The sequence below is a fragment of the Aquarana catesbeiana genome, linkage group LG03 (assembly GCF_042186555.1).
Source record: "Aquarana catesbeiana isolate 2022-GZ linkage group LG03, ASM4218655v1, whole genome shotgun sequence".
In the NCBI taxonomy this organism is placed as follows: Eukaryota; Metazoa; Chordata; class Amphibia; order Anura; family Ranidae; genus Aquarana; species Aquarana catesbeiana.
Genome location: NC_133326.1, coordinates 524,978,877 through 525,004,279, shown reverse-complemented (window position 1 = coordinate 525,004,279; position 25,403 = coordinate 524,978,877). Strand labels below are relative to the sequence as shown.

The 25,403-nt window shown below is 42.9% G+C and overlaps 1 protein-coding gene across 6 annotated transcripts in view; it reads left to right on the top strand.

Moving 5' to 3' along the window:
* TSPAN9 (tetraspanin 9) overlaps positions 1–25,403 on the top strand; it is a 556,918-nt gene that overhangs the window by 68,529 nt on the left and 462,986 nt on the right. The gene's annotated exons all lie outside the window — the stretch shown is intronic.

Below are 25,403 nucleotides of genomic sequence, written 5' to 3'. Positions count from 1 at the left end.
AGAGCCTGCGATACATTTGGGCTTGTGTATTCCAATACATTGACAGCTGCATTTGACCTGATTGACCTGCTTAAGGCTGCAGTACGGCGCGGCTCACAGCAGGAGTCCGGTTCGTCCCTGTTCACCGTTTCAGGTCCGAATTCGGTCCGAATTTTGGGCTGAATTCGGACCTGAAATGGACCAGAAGATGCTGTGGAGCGGAGCTGTGGGGACCGGCTTCATTGAGAGCTGGTCACAGTCTCCTGACATGCGAATTGGATGCGGAGAAATCCGCATCCAATTCGCAATAGTGTGAACCCAGCCTCAAGCAGGTTTTGTATTCCCGTGGAATGCAAAACCTACTTGAAGCAATTAAAGGATCTTTGACACAGACCTTTAAAGTGGTTGTAAAGCCTCACGTTTTTTCAACTTAAAGTGGTGTTCCACCGAAAAAAAAACGCATGAATGTTCCTAAAAAAAGATAAAAAAAAACATTTGGAAAAAAAATTTTTTTTTACTCACCTCTAAATGGCTGTTGCTATGGGGTCCCTTGTAGTCTGCCTCCTTCAGTGGGCTGGTGACATCACTTAGCTCTGCCCCCTCCCTCTTATCAATCATCTGGGACCTATTACAGGTCCCAGATGACTGAGCGGCCAATCACGGTGCGCGGCGCTACTCGCGCGTGCGCAGTGGGTGCCCGGCTGTAAAGCCACAGCCGGCGACCACAGTTGCAATGCCTGCGCCGCCGAACGGAGGGGGAGACGAGCGGGACTTCTATCCCCTGCATCGCTGGACCCTGGGACAGGTAAGTGTCCGATTTTTAAAAGTCAGCAGCTGCAGTATTTGTAGCTGCTGACTTTTAATTTTGTTTTTAAAATGGGAACTCCTCTTTAATGCATTCTATGCATTAAAGTGATTGTAAAGCTTTGTTTTTTTTATTTTTTTAAATAAGAAACGTGTCATACTTACCTCCACTGTGCAGTTCGTTTTGCACAGAGTGGCCCCGCTCCTCGACTTCTGGGGTCCCCCCGGCAGTGCTGGTAGCTCCTCCCCACATCGTATAACCCCCTAGGAGAAGCGCTCTCCCGGGGGATTACCAATGCTGGACTCGGCCCCGCCCCCCGGCGCCCACGTCTTTGGATTTGATTGACAGCAGCGGGAGCTCAATCTATCCAATCAAGAGCCATAACAACGGGCAGAGGGGAAGAGCACGTGGGAATTCCGGGGATTCCGTCGTGGAAATCAGATGAGTAAAACGGTGGGGGGGGCTCAGGTGAGTAAAACGGGGGGCTGGGGGACCGGTCAGTGAGAGAAGTTTTTCACCTTAATGCATAGGATGCATTAAAGTGAAAAAACATGAGGCTTTACAACCCCTTTAAGGTAAAAAACCTTCTGTGCTGCAGCTCCCCCCAGGCACCCCCCCCTTTTCTCCTCTTTTTCTTACCTGAACCTGATTCGATCCACCGATGTGCACAAGCACAGCGGCTCCAACCAATGTCTCTCTCCTCATTGGACAGATTGATAGCAGCAGGAGAGAAGAGAAGAATCAGGGCTGCTCTGTGCAAAACGACTGCACAGAGCAGGTAAGTATAGGCATGTTTGTTATTTTTATTTAAGAAAATTAGGTTTTACAACCCATTTGCAGCATCCCACCTCCAAAAAAAGAGTCTGTTTTTTTTCTTCTCCTTTTTTTTTTATTTGGTGTGTCTTTTTGTGACTCTGCCCACACAACTCAGCGAGGAATCTGTGAATAAAAAAACTACAAGTCCCATCTGCCACCATGGCTGACTCGTAGTTCGCAATGCAGCACTAGTGCGGCTTTTTCACAGCACTTGTAGTCCATTGATACCTTCTTCAGCCCCGTAACTGTACATCTAAGACCTGGGCTAGAGAAATAGTCTGCAGGAGCAAGTGCACTGCACCCGCGATTAACTGATCACGGTCGTAATGCTTTGCAGGCTCTAATGTAAAAAAAAATTGCAAATTTTTTTAAAATCAGTATGAGTACATTTATCATATTTTTGCAAAAGGTGGAATAAACCTTAAACCAAATTGCAAAAGACATAAGCATGATATAAATAACACCAGCATATATAGTTTCTAATTATATATGTACATGTAGGCAGTTTTATTTGCAGACTAATCTAAAAAATGGCTAATCTACATTTCTTAATATTTAATAAAATTGCAAAAATAATTAAATGCAAGCATGTAAAAATGTAACAGTTATATTAAAGAATGACTTGAAGGTAAACATTGCAGTAATAAATCAAAATACGTGCTCAGTGAACATACGCTGTTCTTTATTATCGAGTGACCATGATATATTGGCCTAAATTTCTACCTTTCAAGGCTCCACTAAACACTATTTATTTGTAAAATGTCTACAAAATGGCATTTAAATTTTAGGAAAATAATACAACTCATTTTGTAAGTGAAACTTGCATTCATGCTGGCTTTATGCCATTATTTGATTCAGACATGCTTTGATTTGAATCTTAATTTTCTTGTGTGTCAGCTTCTAATGTGTCATATATATATATAGCCAAACATTCAGAGATGCCTGGCTATCATACCCTATGAGCTTGTAGGACATACTATTTTAAAACCATATACATTAAAGTGCTGTTAAACCCTCAAAGGATAAATACTATGTAAAAGCATAGCTACACTATTGGCTGTTTTTTTTATCTGGTTTCAGGCTTTCATTCAGCCAAACAAGCTCTTGGAAAACTTTGAAAGATTGTTTCCGATCTTTAGGGTGGCAACTCTGCCCAGCCCAGTGTAGCCACCTTGATGTGTGCTCTGCCATTCGGGGCATAATCTTGATTCATAAGTGCCCCTTGCCCTTACAGCACAGACAGCACTGAAGGAATCCTTTAGAGGAAACCTCCTGCCTCAACTGCTTAGATTGACAGCTGGCTCCACTCTGTTGTTCATTATGAGAAAGGGGAACATTACTAGCACTCTGGGAAGGCTTTCCACAAGAATTTGGAGTTTGTTTGTGGAAAAGTGTTTCCATTCAACCAAAAGAGCATTTTTGATGTCACATACTGGCTTGCAATTGGTGTTTCAATTTATCCCAAAGGTGTTCAATAGGGTTAAGGTCAGACCATTTTAGTTTCTCCATATCAAGCTCCATAAATTATATCTTTATGGAGTTGGCTTTGTGCACAGGGGCACAGTCATACTGGAACAGAAAAAGGGACTTGCAAAACTGCTACCACAATTGTCTAGAACAGAGGTCTCTAAACTTTTTAGGAGGGCCACATTGCAAATTTTACACATATTTGAGGGTCGAAAAAAAAAATCTGTTATTTATAAATTAATGAATGTACCTCCCCACACATCCATGATTCCATCACAGCCTTCCCTTACATCTGTGTCCCCATAAGAGTCTCCACCCACATCTATACCCCCATCAGAGCCTTCCCTCACATCTGTTTCTCCATCAGAGTCTTCCGCACATCTGTGTCCCCATCAGACCTGTTCCGCACATCTGTGTCCCCATCAGAGCCTTTCTGCACATCTGTGTCTCCATCAGAGCCTTTCCACACATCTATGTCCCCTTCAGAGCCTTTTAACACATCCCTGTCCCCAACAGAGCCTTTTTGCACACCTGTGTCCCCATCAGAGCCTTTCCACACATCCGTGTCCCCATCAGAGCTGTTCCGCACATCTGTGTCCCCATCAGAGCCGTTCCGCACATCTGTGTCTCCTTTAGCGCCATTCCACACATCTGTGTCCACATCAGAGCCTTTCCGTACAACTGTGTCTCCATTAGAGCCTTTCTGCACATATGTGTCCTCATCCGAGCTGTTCCTCACATCTGTGTTCCCACCAGAGCCTTTCCACACATCTGTGTCCCCATTAGAGCCTTTCTGCACATCTGTGACCCAACCAGAGCCTTTCTGCACATCTGTGTCCCCATTAGAGCCTTTCTGCACATCTGTGTCCCCATTAGAGCCTTTCTGCACATCTGTGACCCAACCAGAGCCTTTCTGCACATCTGTGTCCCCATTAGAGCCTTTCTGCACATCTGTGTCCCCATTAGAGCCTTTCTGCACATCTGTGTCCCCATTAGAGCCTTTCTGCACATCTGTGACCCAACCAGAGCCTTTCTGCACATCTGTGTCCCCATTAGAGCCTTTCCACACATCTGTGTCCCCATTAGAGCCTTTCTGCACATCTGTGACCCAACAAGAGCCTTTCTACACATCTGTCTCCCCATTGGAGCCTTTCTGCACATCTGTGTCCCCATTAGAGCCTTTCTGCACATCTGTGACCCAACCAGAGCCTTTCTGCACATCTGTGTCCCCATTAGAGCCTTTCTGCACATCGGTGTCCCCATTAGAGCCTTTCTGCACATCTGTGTCCCCCATCAGAGTCTCCCCCACATCTGTGTCTCCACCAGAGCCATTCCACACATCTGTGTCCCCATCAGAGTCTCCCCAACATCTATGCCCCCATGAGAGCCTTCCCTCACATCTCTGTCCCCATCAGAGTCTCCTTGCACATCTATGTCCCCATCAGAGCCTTTCCGCACATCTGTGTCTCCTTCAGACCTTTTCAACACAATCTTGTCCCCAGCAGATCCTTTCTACACATCTGTGTCCCCATCAGAGCCTTTCCGCACATCTGTGTCCCCCATCACAGTCTCCCCCACATCTGTGTCCCCCATCACAATCTCCCCCACATCTGTGTCCCCACCAGAGCTTTTCCACACATCTGTGTCCCCATCAGAGCCTTTCCGCACATCTGTGTCCCTGATCAGTCTCCCCCATATCTTTGTCCCCCATATCTGTGTACCCATCACAGTCTCCCCCACATCTGTTTCCCCTATATCAGTGTCCCCATCAGAGTCTTCCCCATATAAGTGTCCCCAACAGAGTCTTCCCCATATCTGTGTCCCCCATAACAGTCTCCCCCATATCTGTGTCCCCATCAGAGTGCCGACAGTGTCTGAGTGAGATGCGGGCCAGAGAAAACATAGTAGCAGACCTGATGCGCCCCACAGGACAGGGGTCTGGAGACTCCTGGTCTAGAATATATTTGTAAGCCTAATTATAACTGTATACTTTTCTGGAAACACTTGAACTCAATACCTTGGAGGGGTGTCCATAATATTTTGGTCATATAATATAAGTAGGTGACTTTGGAAGAAGAAAGTAAAATACTCAGCCCTCTTGATACTTGGTATGGAGGTATGAAGGCGCTTTACATATTCAGCACAGATAGGGAAACACCTAAACGTTGTCAAACCTGGGCTGTATAAGTGATGCTCTTGTATTACAAGAACCGCAAATAAAAATAGTTTATTTGGTGCATATGTTGACTTTTATAGCTTCTCATTTTCACAAAACGCTTCTTGCTTATTTGTTAGGGCTCATTCACATGGGCGACCAGTGGGCAGTAAAGGTGGGCAGTTGAGCAGCAGTTTTACCCCCCCCCCCCAACTGCCCACCTAAACAAAGAAATGCAGCCACTGTGGTCTGTATACATGCGGCTGCAAAAATTAAACAGCATTTGGTAGGCAGTACCACTGCCGAACTTGAATCGAGTGCATAGGGGTGCGCTACCAAGGCCCTGTAACTGCGTGCAATGTACATTGTTGTTATGTGATGGGTTGGCAGTTTGACAGTTAAAACCAGCGCTATGAAGGCTGCACATCACCTTCTCACTGCCCATCAAGTTCCCTCTAATAAGATCTTATTTCAGAGGGGGCAGCAAGAATAGCCATGTGACCAAGCTTTCAGACTGGAGTTCTGCTTAAGGAGATTACAAATAGCTATTTTGTTTTCCTAAATGCCACGTCTGCATTCTATGAACGGGGTTACTGCCATGTGTTATCGTTTTCCTTTAATCTTAATACATTTTGATGTTACCAGCAGCAGATGTGAATAATTTCCACAACTGATCTCTGTGACAAAGACAAAGCATCAAGAGCTAAACTTTGATTCTTCGGCATTGTACTGAGTCTACATTAACCTCCAGCATGTAGGACAGGGCCACGTGCCAGGGCACAAATGAAATTGTATTTGCATCACATTCGAACCAAAATGGCGCAGGACCTTTTTTTTAATCTGCACTGGAATCGGATGATCCGATTCCTGCACCATTTGACAGTTCTCCCTGCAATATGCAACCCGATCTGGGGGTGTGATTAACTTTCTATTGACACCCGCAGAAGTCCGCATAGGGCAGTGTGAACTGCCTGTGAGTCCTATGCGATGCGGGAACCGGCACTGGAATCGCACTGGTTCCCACATCGTGCTAGTGTGAACCGGCACTTAATGTTTCGTTTTGTCTTGGTAGTAGTAAGTTGGGTCAATTGACAGCTTATATCTTTTTTGGGACTCCAGTGGCAAAATTTCAGTGCTGTCATTTGAGTCTCTGCCCCCTTCTTCTTAGCCTAAATGTAGCTGCCACTCGCTCTCCCATCTATAATGCTCAGGTTTTTCTATCCTACATCAGCTTTTCTCAACATTTTAACATGAAGGAATCCTTGAAATAATGTTCCAATCTGAAGGAGTCTAATATTTACTATTAGTGAACTGCAATATCTCTAGGGAGGTCTTGAAATCTTGCTGTTTACAGACAAGATCTCCTTGGAAGGCACTGGTGACCTTCCCAGGAGGCACTGGCTACATCACCAGTGCCTTGGAATAACCAGGAAGTGGGATTTAATAAAATGTAAGTATCTAAATAAGTATTTTCCTTTTCAAATAACTACAATGATAATTTGAGAACAGCTTGCAGGGTTGCAATTGCTGGAATTAGGTATTAAAGGTAAAATTTGGGAAGTGAGTGAATGAAAGCCTCATCTCCATCCTCCTTCATTAAGGAGTGTGATGTGTGCTGCAGGCACAGACCTCCCTATCTACTATGATACTTACAAAAGTGTGCCCATTGTGGCTTTGTTGTATGCTACATTCTGCAAACCAGGGGCGGCCCGTCCATTTAGGGTGCATGGGCGCCGCTTCCCCTATCCATGCCGCCACCACCCCCTATTCATGCGTCCAGCCCCTTTCAGGACGCAGGGCGCATGAATTACAGTGGCAGGGGTGATTTTTGAAGCACCGATTGGAGCTAGAGGCTCTAATAGGCTTCAAAATAGGGTGGACTGCGGGCACAGAGCATTGCGCTCGGAGCCCACCCAGGTGTGTTAGAATAGCAAATGAATATTCACTATTCGTCTGAGACATGTTTCCTGATTGGCCGAAAGGAGAAGCTTTCTGACTGGCCGCCGAGGAGGAGGGAGGAGACGGAAGCCGCCGAGCAGGGGAAGGAGAAGTTGCTCATAATGCCCATGGAGAAAAGCCAGGGAAGCTGCCCGTGATCGCCCGCCATGGCTAAGGTAAGTGCACCGACTGACCGACCCGACTGTGGGGGGGGGGGCAGTGCACTGTTTGTCCCCCCCCCCCAAAAAAAATTGCCACCAGTCCCCAACTGCTGCAAACCATCCCTCTGTTTACACTATGCTGAAATGGACATAATCCAGCCTGCCCCATTCTGTACACTGTGCAGTACATTACACACTCCACTGTTAATGCTGTGCTGCCCTTCATTAATTACTGCTGATTGCCATAGTATTGTTATTGTATTACAGATTATACTACATACAATTATTCAATTCAGAAGTGAATCATACCATCAGGACTGGTTTCACCCTGGTCAATGAATGGCCACGCATTGGCTACCATAAACATACAGTATTTACACAGTCTAATAATTCCAGATTCAGTAAAATTAGAAGTGTTCTCTGTAAAAGATGCGATGGTAGCAGAGAGGGGTTCTTTTGGTGCCAGATGCTGTAAACTACAGGCTCCAGTGATAAAAATCTATGCCATGCTGACAGTTATATGCTATGATCCAGCCTGGCACAGCCCCTGTCTCTTGTCTTCCTCTCAAGTCCTTTGCTGCCCTCTACTACTGCCAGTATGATGCCAGTCAGTGCACACCACACATCTGGTGGCACACAGGTAGACCTTCACGTTTACAGATTCAATAAACATCTCCTGCCAATTCCTGATGTGAAATTTAGGTAGAACGTACTGTTATCCTTTAAATGGCTGCAGCAGCTGAAGATTACAGTGACAAATAGCAATTGTTTCCTGCAGGGGGACACTGCACCACAGACAGTTAGTTTAATTTTTCCCACCAAGAAATAAATGACACCTCTGATAATTGCCATTTATTTGAAAAATTTCCCTTTTCCTTGCCCTCTATTTTTTATTATTTTTTTTTTGACTATCTGGTTTCCTAGTTTAAAATGGGGTTTTAATATTTTACAGGCTGCTCTAAAGTTTTAGTTAAAGTGGTGTAAAATGATAATGTAGGCTGTATAAAATGTTATAGTGTCTTTTAATGTGTAATGACTCTCCCAGTTCAGTAATTAAACTGCACACCATGATGGCTCCAGTTATTGCAAGGTCTTTTGCAACATTAATGCCTAAAAATGCTTATATTATTGGGCTTGTTATTGTGCTGAAAGATAAAAAAGCAGGATTAGACATAGCCAGTCATATAAATTTGAGTGTGAAATAAATCTGTATATCTGTATTACCCCAGAGCAACCAATTAGATTAAAATGTTCACTCTTCCCAGTGTAGGTTTGAATTTGATCGGTTATTAATAGACTAAATGTTTTATTTTTAGATACTTATAAAATTAAGCCCAATGTAAATGGAAAATGCTTCCTTCAAGAGGAAATGAACTCTGAAAGCTATCCCCAAAAGGACTTTTCCCTACTACTGACTTATCATGCCTTGTTTTGCACTGTGTCTGTATGTAGAGTCTACAATTATGGTAGAGGCAGGGCTTTGCTTCCTCATTTTAGCCTCCAGCATGGAGAACAGTGAGCAGAACGGCAGTGTCATCACCAAATCTCACTCCAAATCCACTGAGACTACCAGTCAGAGGCAGCAGTGCCTTAGATCTCACACTACGGATATACATTTATGAGAGGTACAAGGGTGCCCAAGCACACTTACAAAGAAGGAAGAGTACTGCTGTTTTTCAGAAGGAATTCAAGACAAGAGGTACAATTTCAGGGTACTGCTTAGGCACAATTAAAATTGTGCCTATGCAGTACCACGTTAGACCCTATAACATAGCAATTCTGCCCCTTGTGAGAACCAGTTAAAAAGAAAATATGTTTGTGTGTAATAACCTATATGCACCCAAAACATTTTTCTCAGTTTTTGGTAGTTGCTGGGGTTGCAGCTATCTAACAGGGTTTATTTTATATCTCTTGGGGGGGGGTCATGGTATGCACACCTGTGTGGTCAGTATGAGGGGAACCCATACAGGTGGGCAGAAACACCCAAAACTTTCAGGTGAACAGGAACAGTTGGGAGATGTTAATTTTCACAGGCCACCACACATTTTCAATGTTAGACCTGTTCCTGGGTATATCTGACCTGCTGAAACCAAAAACAGGAAACATTTTTCCCTACCAGCTCTAGTTTTTGAGATACAGCATAAAAACCATATACCACTTTTTACTCTGGTCGCCCTCCAAAAATTAGGATATAAATAAAGCAAAATATATTGAGATGATTTAGGCAGAACAGTTGTGAAGTAGCCAAAACCTCTACAGTGTTCGATCTGCAAAAATTAAATGATATGAGTGGCTGGGGTTTTAGGTTGGGTACACACTATAGTTTTTTTCGTGCACGAAAAAAAACCTGACATCTCTGGTTGGGAGCCACTGTACTAACAATGTGTGGTTAGTCCAGCGATCTCCCCCGCTGAGCTGTTGTGTTCTGATGGGGAATCGCCCCTCTGCCAGAACACTCAGATCAGTGCTCTCTGCCATTGGTTGAGAGCGCTGATCGGGAGTTGGTCGGCTGTTGGTTTTTCCAGCATGCACGTCCGACTGAAGCCAGCCGAACGGCCGGCTTCTGTTGGACAGACCAACATAAGCACAGTAGAGCTGCACAATTAATCGTTAAAAAATCGTGATCTTGATTCAACCCCACTGACGATCACTGTTGGAGAGTTTGCCGATTCTTTCATATAACAAGTGGAGAGACTTTTTATCTGCTCACTCAGCTGTCAAAAGAAAACATTGGGCAGTATGCCAAGTTTTAAAAAGAAACATTGTATAACTCTTCCTTCTTAGATCAAAGGGAAACTTCTGTGTGTAAAGAAAAAAAATCCAGGCAGTCTGCCAAGTTTTTAAACAAGTGTAAATGCAGGAAGTTTAACCACTAAGGGCTCTTTCTCACGGGGCGGATCAGTGATGATCCGCCCCGTGAACACCCGCTTGCTCAGCGGGGACCGCTCCGCCGATCCCCGCTGAGCAGGAAGATGAGAGGTCCATCGCTGCACACTGTGCAGCTACGGACCTGTCAGAGCGCCGCTCTCCCCTATGGGGGGATCGGATGATAACGGACCGTAGTGTTCGTCGTCACCCGATCCGATCCGAAAACGGATGGAAAAGTAGGTTTTTCCTCCGTTACACTTTTCGGATCGGAGCGGGGTCGGATGTCAGCGGACATGTCACCGCTGACATCCGACGCTCCATAGGGATGAATGTATGTCCGTTTTTCATCCGAAAACGGAAGGATGAAAAACGGACATACGAATCCCTCGTGTGAAAGAGGCCTTAAAGTCTAAATCTTTTTCTGACACTTGTTTCTTAAGATAAAATCAATATTTTTTGCTAGGAAATTACTTGGAACCCCCAAACATTATATATATTTTAGCAGAGACTCTAGGGAATAAAATGTCAATTGCTGCAATGTTTTATGTCAAACTGTATTTGCCCAGCCGTCTTTCACACGCAATTTTTTGGGAAAAAATACACTTTAATGAATAAAAAAAAAAAAAAACGAAACAGTAAAGTTAGCCCAATTTTTTTGTTTTAATGTGAAAGATGACGTTACGCCGCGAGAATCTATCTTCTAAGCAAAAAAATTGTGATTCTCATTTTACCCAGAATTGTGCACTAACACACGTGCAGAATGTCGGCAGTATTTTTTGTACCGGCAAATGTCTCCTGACATTCTGCCCACATGTACGGGGCTTATCTTGACACTCTATTCCAAAACAAAAGGTTATATTGTATGTCCTTAACACAATTACATTATTTCCCCGTGGAATATATTGTGTACCTGTCTTTCTCAACCAGGTTTCCATTACAGGTTGCCATGGGTTCTTTGGTCAGTGAGAAATTTCCACCTTTTAGATATGACACCAATGATCTTTTTAGCTATCTGTAAGGGGGCATTATTCCAAGTGACCGATACCGTAAGGGATCAATCTTCCACTGACCAGTACCATAAGGGGCATTCTTCCCTTTGACCTCCAATATACAGAGCATTCTTCCCAATGACCACCAGTGTAATGGGCCCTTCTCCCACTGACTACCAGTTTAAGGGGGCCCATATCTTATTTACCACCGGTGTAAAGGGTCACTTCACTGACCTTCAAGGCACGGGGGCACTTTCCACTGACAACCACGGTGAAGAAACTTCAATTTTCATTGGGTTTCTTCTCTTGGCGTTATTATTATTTTGTTTCACTTCATTATCATTAATAGTACTGCAAAAATAATGTTATTATATAGAGCAGTCCCGGGTGCAAAAAACACAAATGCTTATTCTTTTCTTTATTCCTTTATCTAGAACTTACTGTTCACACTAATGTGCCATGAGGTGTAGATATAATAATTATTACCAGGAGTTCCCTGAGACCTAAAGGTTATTTCAAGGGTTTCTCCATGGTAAAAAGTTTGAGAAAGGCTGTTGTACACATACAGTAATGTACTGGGTAACAATTGCAATAACCTGCTTTTTCACATAGTTTGACATTAACAAACATTATGAAATTAGCAAACATGAACAGAAAGTTTCTCAACATAATCCTGTTCTAGAGTTTGTCATGAATAAAGCATTCTTTGTGACTGTGGCAGGACGCGCTTATCGCTCACCCTTGTAGAAAATAACTGGTCAGCGTAACATTTTTGTTCCTTTTCATTTGAACATTTCCTGTACATACAGTACTCTTGCAGAATTTGAATTTAATAAAGAAACATAAATCATCCAAATATATTCTGTAGGTAGCTGTTGTATTAAAATAAAGCAAGCATGTCAAACTCACATTAAACAGCAGACTCTACTAAGAGGGAAGATCTTCTAGAGACATGTTATGTATAATGGGGGTCATGCCTACTAAAGTTATAGCACTTAGGTACCGTATTTATCGGCGTATAACACGCACATTAATTTTAAGAGGGAAGTTTCAGGAAAAAAAATAAAATTTTTAATAAGGAACTTTGAAGCAAAATAAGGGTCAGTGCCCATCTGCAGCCTCACCGTTGCCATCAATGCAGCCTGATTAATGCCCATCTGCAGCCTCACAAGTGCCATCAATGCAGCCTCATTAGTCTACATCAATGCAGCCTCACCATTGCCATCAATGTAGCAGCCTTGCCATTAATGCAGCAGCCTTACCACTGCCATCAATACAGCAGCCTCACCACTGCCATCAGTGCAGCCTGATCGATGCCCATCTGCAGCCTAGAGGGGACAGGGAGGGGGGCGGGACAAGCGCAGACAGATTACATACAGTGAGAATCTCCTATGATAGACAGAACAGTGGTCCAATGGCAGCCCTGGAGACGGGACTTTCTATTACAGAGGCCGCCAAGTAAACAGGAAATTCTCACTGTATTTAATCTGACGGCACTCATCCCGCCACCCTCCCTGTCCCCTCAAAGGCAGCTAAAATTGAAGTATTGGCGTATAACATGCACACGCTATTTGCACCCGATTTTCATGGTGAAAAAGTGAGTGTTATACGCCAATAAATACAGTATTTAAAGTTTGTTTAATCTCAATAGCAAAAATGTAATATATTGCGGATTACAAGTTCTTAGTTGTGGTGGCTGCATTCGTTTTAATTTTCATGCTAAAAACATTTTCTGTAAGTACCGAAAAAATCCTGTAGTCCCTGATGGAAATTCGATGTCCTTGTTGCATCTTGTAGTGAAATTTGTGCACCCCTCAATTTATGGAAATGAGGAAAGGGGGACATAGCTGTGTGCAGCCTATTGCATTAGGGTGTGCACCCCAAAGCTCAAACACACATATCTTTCTCTGCAGCCTAAGCTGTGAATTACGGGTCCCCAGGCTCTGTGAAGCCACATAGTTACATAGTTAATCTGGTTGAGAAAAGACACAAGTCCATCCAGTTCAACCAAATGAATGAGAAGTGCTCTGTGTTGAGCACCTTCCTGTTCATTCACAAACTGAAGCATAGTAAACCAAGTTTACTATGCTTCAGCTATGAATGAATACACTGAGTGAGTGTGTTCACTTTGTTCATTTGAAAAAGGAAGGGGTCAGTAAATAAAATAGTACTTCGCTCTCCATCCTGAAGCATCCCCCGCAGCAGCTGGGGGAGAGAAGAGTAGGGAGGCCAGCGGCACTGCAGGGGGTGCAACACGGGGGAAGCCCAGGCAGTAGGGGGAATTGCCACTAAACAGAGTGATTAGGGTGTGCCCAGGCACACCTGGCACACTCCCTGCGCATGCCTATGTAGGGGAAGTAGTCCAGGTCAGAAAGGTAGTCTAGGGTCACAAATCCTTTACTGCATAGATGCAGTGCAGTGAGTGAGGGTTGTCACTCTAGGACAGAAAGTGTGTTTTAGCAGAATGACCAGGAAAATAAAAGCAAAAAAGCCCAAAGAAATGTAACAAAGAGGACTACAATTGTAAAGCACCATATCCTGGGTCTTTCAAAGCCTCACCTGTCCCTCTAGTGCTCAGTGTATCAGGTGACATCATATTTGTGTGCCCAGCGGAAAGGACTGTGGGACGAGTAGTTCTCCTGCCAGATGATTGCTATACCTGATTATGTGTCCGGACTACATATCCCATGGATCTTTGCTGCTGTTAGGAAGATTGCTGGGAGTAGCTATAAAAGAAGCGGGGCACTCTCTTCCTTCCAGGCCTGACGCAAGATGGCCCTCTCCGTGAAACACAGGAGCAGAGGTCGCGGCCTACCACACCCTGGAGGCAAAATTTTACAATTCTTGCTAGCAGAGAAACTTCAGCCCTATTGCACACAGTGCAAACAATCATGAGTGCAGCCAGATTTGTAACCTCTATAACTCAGTGGTTAGCGCCACCGCTGTTCATTCGAGCAGCTGCATGCAAATAGAACCTTTGACTGGGGCTGGATGCAGACAGTTTGGGGTTGATTTACTAAAGGGAAATAGACTGTGCACTTTGCAGTTGCTCCAGAGCTTAGTAAATGAGCAGAAGTTCGGCTTGCTTCCATCATCCATTCATGTACAAGCAAAAATGCCGTTTTCTTTTTCATTTTCCTTGCACGTGATTGGGTTCTTATTACAAAGTAAAGCTTTACCTCATTTACTAAGCTCTGGAGCAACTGGACTTGAGTGCACAGTCTATTTGCCTTTAGTAAATCAACCCCTTTGCATCCAGGGACAGCTGTACTAGCCACACAGAAATTGGCTGCAGCTGATCGGCCAGATTGCATGTGAGCATAGCACAGAGTACTGTTGCTAGGTAAATGGCCGTTTCCTAGCCTGCTGATTGGACATTGAAGAGGCAGCAGGACTCTCCACCTAAAGGCCTGTTCACACTGTTAATTGACAACAGTGTGCAGAGCAATACAGCAGAATTTCTTCAATGTGATGCCCTTTTCTCCCATAGACTAAACCAGTGCAGTAAATTACAGGGAGCTAATATAAAGGCAGTATTTAGAGCCTTATAGAAGCTTGATTTAAAACTCCTCCTTTTTAATAAATACATAACAGGATTTAGTGACATGTTTTTACATCTGTCTGGAGTTTAGCTTTAAGCCGTATTTTAAGTACATGACCCATGTAAACAGCGGAAAGATCAGTAGCAGAATGCACATTGTTTAGAAAGCTACTGAATTATTTCCACTTCCTTGATGGCCGCTTATAAATCTGCCACTTGACTTAGATATCTGACCATCCCTTCTAAGCTATCTTCCTGCTATGTTACAGTCAGATGAAAGCAAGTATGGTCGCCCTCTTTGAACGGCCCTCTTTGTTTGTCCGCATTTGATTGCGATCCAGAGTAACATTTGTCACATTAATGGGAATGCATAATTTCACGGTGAGATGATCCGCTCGTTTGAACAGTCATTCGCTGTAATTAGCGGGCGCAGTCGCCCAGGAACATCCCCTCTGACTGCTAATTCTTTCTCTTGTAAATCCCTCACTTGGGAAAATTGTCATAACAGTGATATAAAAATAAATGCACAAATAAATCATTATGTTTACATCCCTTTTATCTGCAGGACATTTACATTAGACCTTTCAAGGAACAGGACTGGGGTGGGGCACCTGCTGCTTAAAAACACACTATAATGCCCTGTACACACGGTCGGATTTTCCGACGGAAAATGTGTGATAGGACCTTGTTGTCGGAAATTCCGACCGTGTGTAGGCTCCATCACACATTTTCCATCGGATTTTCCGACACACAAAGTTTGAGAGCAGGATATAAAATTTTCCGACAACAAAATCCGTTGTCGGAAATTCCGATCGTGTGTACACAAATCCGACGGACAAAGTGCCGCGCATGCTCAGAATAAATAAAGAGATGAAAGCTATTGGCCACTGCCCTGTTTATAGTCCCGATGTACGTGTTTTACGTCACCGCGTTTAGAACGATCGGATTTTCCGACAACTTTGTGTGACCGTGTGTATGCAAGACAAGTTTGAGCCAACATCCGTCGGAAAAAATCCTAGGATTTTGTTGTCGGAATGTCCGAACAAAGTCCGACCGTGTGTACAGGGCATAACACAATATTAAATATTCATTATTTTGGTCCTATAAAGTATATCTAAACGTCTATCACTAAAATGTCATATAAACTTTAACATATAATGTAATTTCAAAAAATATTTTAATATGTTTACATCTGCGGCTTTCAGGAGAATAATTGCTGGTGATCCTGCCTTAAAGGTAATTTTCAAGCACTTTCTTTATAGGGTGATTACTGTCTCACAGTTGTGCTCCTGATCCCTGATGTGTGGCTTTGCCAGTGCACGTTAGGCAGCCGTGGCCAGCCGTTGTCTTGATTTCATGATGATCTTATGGCTTCATCCCTTTTTTTTTTTACTGTGTAGTCAGTCGAATCTTAGTGAAGTAAGTGCTTGACATTTTCCGAACCGACTTTGGGGCCCCATATCTCCGGGCCACTTGGTGCTAGGATGTTGTAGTGCTAGTTCCACTGGGTTTGCACACCAAATTTTGGGTTCCTAGCACCAAGTGCCCCGAGATACGGGGCCCCAAAGTCGGTCAACTGTGTCCATCTGCAGCAATGTCATTTCGGGACCCTTTGGGTCCGGAGACCCCAAATTTTCGCTGCAGCTAGGGGGCATCTAGGAACCCTTAACTACCGAGTTTGAAGTTTGGGGGACCTATGGCTGCAGATGGGCACAGTGAGGCATGCAAATGGGCACAGTGAGGCTGCAAATGGGCACTGTTGACCCTCTTTTCCACTTACAGTAGCTGCGCATTTCTCACCATAGGCGTATACTGGAGTCAATAAGTTTTCCCAGTTTTTTGTGGTAAAATTAGGTGCCTTGGCTCATATTCGGGTCGGCTTATACTCGAGTATATACGGTAGTCAGCAATGGCATCCTTCTCATATGCTAAATGGACAAGAGTTTGTGGATACCTATGCATTATACCTACTACACTATCAAAAGTATCAGTTCAAGTGTTTCCATTAATGGATACTATTAACGCAAAAGACATTTTAGAAAATTTGTGCACTTCCAATCTTGTGGCAACACTTTGAGGAAGGCCCTTTTCTGTTCCAGTATGACTGCACCAAAGTCAGCTCCACATAAGCATGGTTTGATGAGTTTGGTGTGGAGGAACCTGACCTCAACCCAACTAAACATCAATTTAAATACTGATTGTGAGCCAGGTTTTGTCATTCAACATCGGTACCTGACCTTACAAATGTTCTTTTGGATGAACAGCCACAAATACCCACAGACATACTCCAAACTCTTGGGGAAAGCCTTTCTAGAGGAGTGGAGGCTGTTTTCGTAATGGAGGCAGCTGTATATCAATGTATATGGTCTTTGGAATGAGTCCGCCATACTCAACAAGCTCAAACACTGTAGGTGTGATGGTCAGCTGTCCACATATGTTTGGCTTTAAAATATATCTGTCATTACAGACTGTGGCAGCCTAGGAAGGTAGTCTTCTTGATAAATTATCTTTTGGCATTCCCATGATGTTGGGTAGTTGTGCTGGTGCTCCTATGGAGCAATGAAAGCTGCCTTGAGGCTTTCCATATGCTGTCATTTTGTTCTGTACGATTGTACTTCTAGCTCTTTCCTTAAACTTTGTGCTGTGATTTATGTCAGCATTTTACATTCTAAATACTCAGCACGAAGGCAAAATGTTCTGTGTTTTGTAGTTATGATAACTATGAAGTGTGATTGCAAGAACAGGCAGACTGTGTACTTAGCGTACGTCTCGGAGAGATGATCCAGCTGCTTGCAGATTCATCTTCTTTCAGAGCTGATGACTCCAGAAGCTGTAGTATTAAAGGAGAATTCAAGCTGAAACTTTCTTTTTTTTAGCAAGAGGAAAAGTGCCACATCTCCTGCAATAGTCATTTATACATATGTTGCTAAAGAGTCAGTCCATCCATAAGTGGTATTTCAATTAAAGTTGGGTGATGATGGTCTGATTTACATGTTGGCTTCTTATAGTTTTGTAAAGTAGTACATTTTTCCTGTCATATGACAAATGTAAGTAAAATTATTTTAGTTGCTTAAAACAAACCTGTGACTAGGCTATGGTCTTTTAAATATTCTTAACAATAAGTAAACAAGCTTTAAAGAGGAACTGACCTGTAGTAGTGTATGTTTTAGACACATTTTGAAATGTTTAGCAAAGGTCAGCAATATTCTTTAAGAGGTTGTAACCCTTAAAAAAAAAAAAGAGAGATCCTTTTCCCTAAATAGCAGATTAAACAGCACAGTGCTTGTGCTGTCTAATCTGTCCCTTTCCATGCTTTAAAAAACCTGGTTGATCCTGCCTGTTCCTGTGTCCCCCTTAGTGTGCTAACCACAGTAATCATGGCTGCTGATCCATTATACTGTGGTCAGGTTATGTGCCTCTGTCATCCTGCTACTCTCCTCTCTTCCTCCTCCTTCCCTGCCTGTCAGCTCCTGTGTATGTGAGCCGATCTCTTCCCAGCCCCTCCCCTCCTGCCGCTATTAGAAGCTGGCAGAAAGTTAAAGAAAGATCACTGCCAGCCCCTCTGTTCTACCAAGCCATACTGCACTGTGTACGTGTTTTTAAAAAATGATGCCTCTAAATACCTTATTTCAGTTCATTTCCGGATGCTCTCTTACCCCAATATAAGGGCTACAGCAGGAGGGGCTGAGTGGACAGCACAGCAGTCATGTGACCTTCCCGGCTGACATCAGAAGGGGATCTGGCCCCCGCTGTAGCCCTTAGATCGGGGTAGTAGAGCGGCCGGATGTCATTTGACCGGCCAGAAACTAAATTAAATAAAGTATAGAAGCATCATTTTGTACAAACATGTACACAGTGTAGTATGGCTTGGTAGAACAGTAAGGCTGGCAGTAAACTTTCTTTGCGTTTACAACCACTTTAAGCTGAACTCTGGACTGGAGAAAAAGTTACTCTTGCAGTGGGCACCCCTCTGTACCACAAGGGTTAGCTACTTGTTTTGTCTGGGGGGGGGGGGAATAAGGTTAAATACTTCCCTTGTTCTTCACTGGCACAGCTTTCTCCGTGCTGCATAACCAGTCTTCAGAAGCACTTTACTGCCTGACCAGTTGCAGCTCTCTGAACTCATTGTGTACAGGGTAGGACCAATGGTCCTGCATTGTACATGAGGATCTTGAGGGTCCCCCACATCTCAGGAGCATCAGACAGCGGAGAAGAGTGGCAGATGCTGGAGGGAGTGAGGAATTAAATAAGTCACCTTTTTTTAAATAAACTAAAGAATCTTGCACTGGTATAACTTTCCAAGAACCGCTGCACTCGAATATCTGAATACAAGATATATAACTATCACAACACAAAATAGGTGCGCTGTCCCTTTAAGAACTATAAATAAAGATTTCATACAATTAATTACAAATTCATAGGTGGGTATACCTTTAAGTGCCAATAAAAATGATAAAGTGCTCATAATCCTCAAAATTCATAATAATCCACAGTTCAAGTGTGTAAGTGCAAAATCATAAGTGTACATAATCTTCACACAGTGACACAGATTGCACAACAGAATTACAACATTCATAATAAACAACAACAACTAAATGTAGCCAATACATAACTAAAAATCATAAAGTTCATGCTATGTTCAGTGCGCCCCAAGCAGGGTGGATAAAAATCAAGGATATTTTTTAAAAAAATCAAAAAATCTGATTTTTTAAAATTTAAATCTGATTTTTTTTATTTCAATCGATTTTTTTTTTATTTTATCTAATTTATTTTAATAAAATGCTTTTGGAGCAAAGATCTATGTAAAGATAGTTTTCTATTTAAAGCGGGATTCCGGCCAGCTAAAAAAAAATTTTAAAGTCAGCAGCTACAAACACTGTAGCTGCTGACTTTAAATAAGTACACTTACCTTCTTACTCTTCTCAACCTTTAACTCTCTGCTTCGTCCACCACCCCCTCTACCCACTAACTCACTCACTGCCCAAGAGATTGCCAATCACTTCAAAGACAAGATTGATGCAATTCGTGAGGACACCTCCACTGTGCGTACGTCTTCCCCACCCATCATACCTTGCCCAGCAGCACATTCAACACTCTCCTCTTTTGAATTGACTACTACGGAAGAGGTTACAAAAATTTTCTCGGATGCCAACCTAACCAATTGTCCCTTGGATCCTGTTCCCTCACAACTACTACGGTCACCCTCTTCTTCTATCCTATGCTCCCTCACCCACATCTTCAATCTCTCCCTTTCTAGTGGCATTTTCCCCTCCCCTCTAAAACATGCGCAGATCACTCCCATTCTTAAAAAGCCCTCACTGGACCCTACCGACCTGAACAACTTAAGACCCATCTCATTACTCCCGTTCACCTCTAAACGTCTAGAATGCTTAGTCTACAACCGTCTTAGCTACTACCTCAATGAAAATAACCTTCTTGACCCCTTACAGTCTGGCTTTCGCTCGCAGCACTCCACGGAAATTACCTTACTAAAACTCACGATTTACTAACTGCTAAAATCAACAGCCAGTAGTCCATACTCCTACTACTTGACCTCTCTGCGGCCTTTGATACTGTTGACCACTCGCTCCTTCTCAATAAACTACATTCCCTTGGCCTCCAAGATTCTGCTCTATCCTGGTTCTCTGGCTATTTATCACAGCGCTCCTTCAGTGTCACCTACAACTCTGTCTCCTCCTCTCCATTGCCCCTTTCTGTGGGGGTCCCCCAAGGCTCGGTTCTTGGACCCCTTCTCTTCTCTATCTACACCTCCTCCCTTGGTCACTTAATAACTGCCCACGGCTTCCAATACCACTTATACGCTGATGTCACCCAAATCTATCTGTCTACTCCTCACCTCACTCCTTCAGTCTCCTCTCGCATTACTAACTTACTAACTGACATATCAGCATGGATGTCGCACCACTTCCTTAAACTAAATCTCTCTAAAACTGAGCTATTAATATTCCCCCCCGCCCGTGCCCCCCTCCATGACTTTTCCATCAAAATCAACAATGCAACCATCAGTCCCTCCCCTCACGCCAGGGTACTAGGTGTAATCCTAAACTCTGACTTGTCATTTCAGCCTCAAATCCAATCGCTGTCAAAAGTTTGTAGAATTCACCTCCGTAACATCTCTAAAATTCGCCCTTTTTTAACAAATGAAACCACCAAGCTCCTCATTCACTCCCTTGTTATCGCTCGCCTTGACTATTGCAACTCCCTTTTCATTGGCCTACCGCTCCATAGGCTATCCCCTCTTCAGTCTATCATGAATGCTGCTGCCAGACTTATCCACCTTACCAACCGCTCAGTGTCTGCCAACCCTCTACTTCAATCCCTACACTGGCTCCCAATCACCCAGCGAATTAAATTCAAAATTCTAACCACAACATACAAAGCCATTCACAACTCTGCCCCAAGCTACATCACTAATCTTGTCTCCAAATATCACCCAAATCGACCTCTCCGCTCTTCTCAAGACCTCCTGCTTTCAAGCTCTCTCATCTCCTCCTCCCATGCTCGTCTCCAGGATTTCTCCAGAGCCTCTCCCATCCTCTGGAACTCGCTACCTCCATCTATCCGGCTATCCCCTACTCTTGCTACCTTCAGGCAATCCCTGAAAACTCATCTGTTCAGGAAAGCCTATCACTTCTCCAACTAATCTCCTACCACTTCCACCAGCTCATTCCCCACAGTTACAACCTTTTGTACCACCTGCCCCACCCTATTAGATTGTAAGCTCTTCTGAGCAGGGCCCTCTTAATCCTATTGTATTGTATTATAACTGTATTGTCTCCCTTTTATATTGTAAAGCGCTGCGTAAACTGTTGGCGCTTTATAAATCCTGAATAATAATAATAATAATAATAACCTGTCCTGGGTGCCCGCGATGTCGGCCGCCTGAGGCCGACCCGTCCCTCCTAGGTAAGGGAAACCTTACCGTCGCCATCCTAGGTAAGGGAAACAGGCAGTGGAGCATTGCGGCTTCACTGCCAGTTTCCTACTGCGCACACACGAGCGGCGCGGCGATCTGTGAATGGCTCCGTGGTGTTCTGGGAACACACACAGTTCCCAGAAAACAACGGGGCCGCTCACCAAGGAGAAGAACATGCCGCGGAATAGGAAGAGGCAGATTAGGAAGACTGCCTAGCAACAAGGGTTAGGTAAGTATAACATTTTTTTTTTTTCCAAATTTTTTTTTAAATTTTTTTTAGGATTTTTGGTGGCATTTTTTTTTTCCAGGGTGGCCCTCCACTTTAAGATACATTAATAATTTAGTTTATTCAGCATGAAATGGAGCTTATTGTGTAGCATGAGGCTGTATATTCTGCAATATTTCCATTTTTGGTAAACTCATTCAATGAATCCAAGCTCTGCAAGCTGAGATAATATGCACTGCATTGATGCATTCACACAATTTCACAGTAACCGTGAGATAAAACAAAGTTCAGGAATATTCCTTTATCCCATTGTTTTGCAAATCTATGTATACTGCAAACTGTATGATTGAATCAGTTCTGATATCACTGTTTTACAAACCTGACAGCTTATTATTCTAAATAGGAAACCTTCATTTTCTTTGCAAATATTAAAGAATCTAACTACCAGCAAGATTAAGTCCTTACATTTAAAGAGCACCTGTCATTTCAGATCCATCATGGCAGAGCCTGTTAGTGGGCATCCAATCACCTGCTGCCACCATATCCCTCACCTTGTTGTGTCACTGCCGCATCACCAGCCGTCCCATTAAAGTGAATGAGAATGTGTTGGTGAGTCAGTAGCGGGTCAGAGGAGGAGCCGCTCTGGGACAGAGATGACAGTTGCTCTTTAAAAATGATGATTTCAATCGAGTTGATTTAAATTAAGCCTTTTTACTAGTGATTTAAATTGTGATTTAAATCGACTTGATTTAAATCAAATCCACCCTGATCCCAAGACATCTACCAAAAAGTGAGGGAGGTTTCCCGACTGGTTTCGTTGTAAGAAATGTCTTCAGGGGAATATTCCCGTGACGACATTTCTTACATCGAAAGAACGTGGAGTCATATCGGAGTTGCAGACCACTATATATTATCACTTTTTGGTTGATGTCTCGGGAAGCACTGAACTTTATTGATTTTTTGTTATGTATTGGCTACATTTAGTTGTTTTTTATGAATTGTGAAGATTATGTACACTTATGATTTTACACTTATGCACTTGATTTGTGAATTATTATGAATTTTTAGGATTATGAGCACTTTATCATTTTTATTGGCACTTAAACGGTATACACACACCTATGAATTTATAATTCACCTTATTTATCAACCCCTAGACAAAACAAGCAATGAACCTGTGCAGTGTGGACAGGACCCACTGCAGGGGGAACGGTATCTCTAATGTATCTCAACTTCAAAGTATAAAACCCAGTTACTAAAATCTTAGGTTCTATAGGTTTTACAATATTAATATAATTTCAAAAATTCGGTTGTGAGATAGCATGTGACTTCCTCCCATGATGCAGTGCCGGGTTATAGCGGCTAATTGCTAGATCCAAGCACTGTCAGATGATAGCAGGGTGCCAAAACTGGGTATTTTGGGGCAGCTGCATTGGTGTAAAAAGCGGCAGGGGAGTGGTGTAGTGGTATAAGCAGGGGGGAATGACAGACTCTATGACTTTGCTCTGAATAGACAAAGTGACAGGCTCTCTTTAAGTAGGGATTGATAATGACATTCCTTGATATTTAGGGGATCACTGGAAGGAGCCTTTATTTAAATGTGAAATCATTATCAAAATATGAAAAAGTGGCCTGAAAAAATGTGAAAGTCTTATATAAAATGATTTCAAGATCAGTGGTGAAAAATGAACTCTCAAAGTAAATACTCTGTGGTCTCCCTTGAGCTAATCTTTGATATGTGACATTTATTCAGTGAAGCCCCATATCTCTTCTTTGTCTTGATTTCATTACTTGCAAGACACATAATTATTTCCTATTGTAATTATAGGTATAAAACAAAGATGAAAGCACAGCACAGAGGGCGATAAATATTGCATAGAGGTTTAATAAATGAATGTGCTTAGTTTGCTTGTTGAAATATACAGTATATATAAATTAGATCCTTTATTATTGATCAGGCAACATGGCTTGACACTTTGTTGAACTTGAAATGGCTTAAAATATAACTAAAGGCAAAACTTTAATTTTAGTTGTGGGGATGTAGTAGAACACCTATTACATTTTTATTGCTGTCTAAGTTATAGGTGTCCCTATTAAGGAGATTCACTCTCTCTTTTTGTCATGTTTACTATTGTCATTGAAACTTTAAGTAAAAGAAAATCCTAAATTTTGGGTTGTCCCCAGATATGTAATAGAGGGGAAATCTTCCAATGGGGACACTAGTTCTGGTGACCTGGGGGGCCCCCAAGGGATTCCCTTAGTTTGCAGGGATTTCCTCTCACTTCGTGTTTTGGCTATGGGACAAAAAAAGAAGGGAAATCTCCCCAATGAGACCCAGATGTCAAAAATAAAACTGACAGGGGTTATAGCCACCCCTTACTTTATCCAAAATGAACAAAAGCAAAAGGCGTTTTGTCTATAGTTCTACTTTAATGTGTTCCTGGCTTCTGGCTTGCAGCTTATCTAAAAGAGCCCTGGTCCACCCAGAGAGAAGGTTATTGTTTTTAAGTGATCATGTAATGTGAGAACTACATTGGCTGCCATTGCAAATGTTTGTTGGCTGGCTGCATCTGGCATTGATACATTTAACTCAAAGACCCAGAACAAGCAGCTTTACATGCGTATCAGAATTCCTCCTCTCTATACGTTGTCCAGGTCAGTGAATTATGAAGAATTTTAGCCAAGACATCAGCATGACAACGTCAAATATAGAATTCTCATATAACATTTTGAGCGGCATCCTTGGTTTTTATGGAACCATGCCTCTGTTGTATATGCACTTTCAACTTTTATGGCAAGCAAGAGATTTGGGAAGGCCCTTTCAGCATGAATGTGCCTCTGTGCAGAAAGCCAGCTCCATAAAGATATGATTTGATGAGGGAACTCAAATGGCCTTCAAAAAGCCCTGACCTCAACCCTACTGAACACCTTTATGGAATGTTGGTTGGGAACCAGGTCTTCTCATCCAACATGGGTACCTGACCTCACAAATGCTCTTTTGGCTGAACAAACACAACTTCCCACCTACACTAAAATCTTATGGAAAGCCTTCCTTGAAGAGAGGAGACTGCTTTAGCCACAAAGGGGTAGTGAAATCCATATTTATGGCTATGGTTTTGGAATATGTCTCATTGGCTCTTATAGGTTTGGTCAGATGTCAATACATCTTTGACCATATAGTGTATTTCAAGATTTTGTTTTAAGTCTTGACTTAGATGTACTTTTAACCTCTTTCGCACTTCAATTTGATGTCAACTTCGTTTGTGCCTCTTCTGCAGAAATGTTATTGGATAATTCCAAGCGTTGAGTTAGTACTCTGTTGGAGGCTACATGTAAAAGGCATACATTACATTAATGAGCCAGCTGTAATAAGGTGTAACACGATAGCACATTCCATGTCTGAGATTAAATATTAAATCACCTGCAGGTCTGTACAGAAACTGATCCTCCCAGCCTATACTGAATCTGTGCCATGTCTGGACTTGAGTCTCAAGACATTTCATGTTCAAGCCCACTTTAAT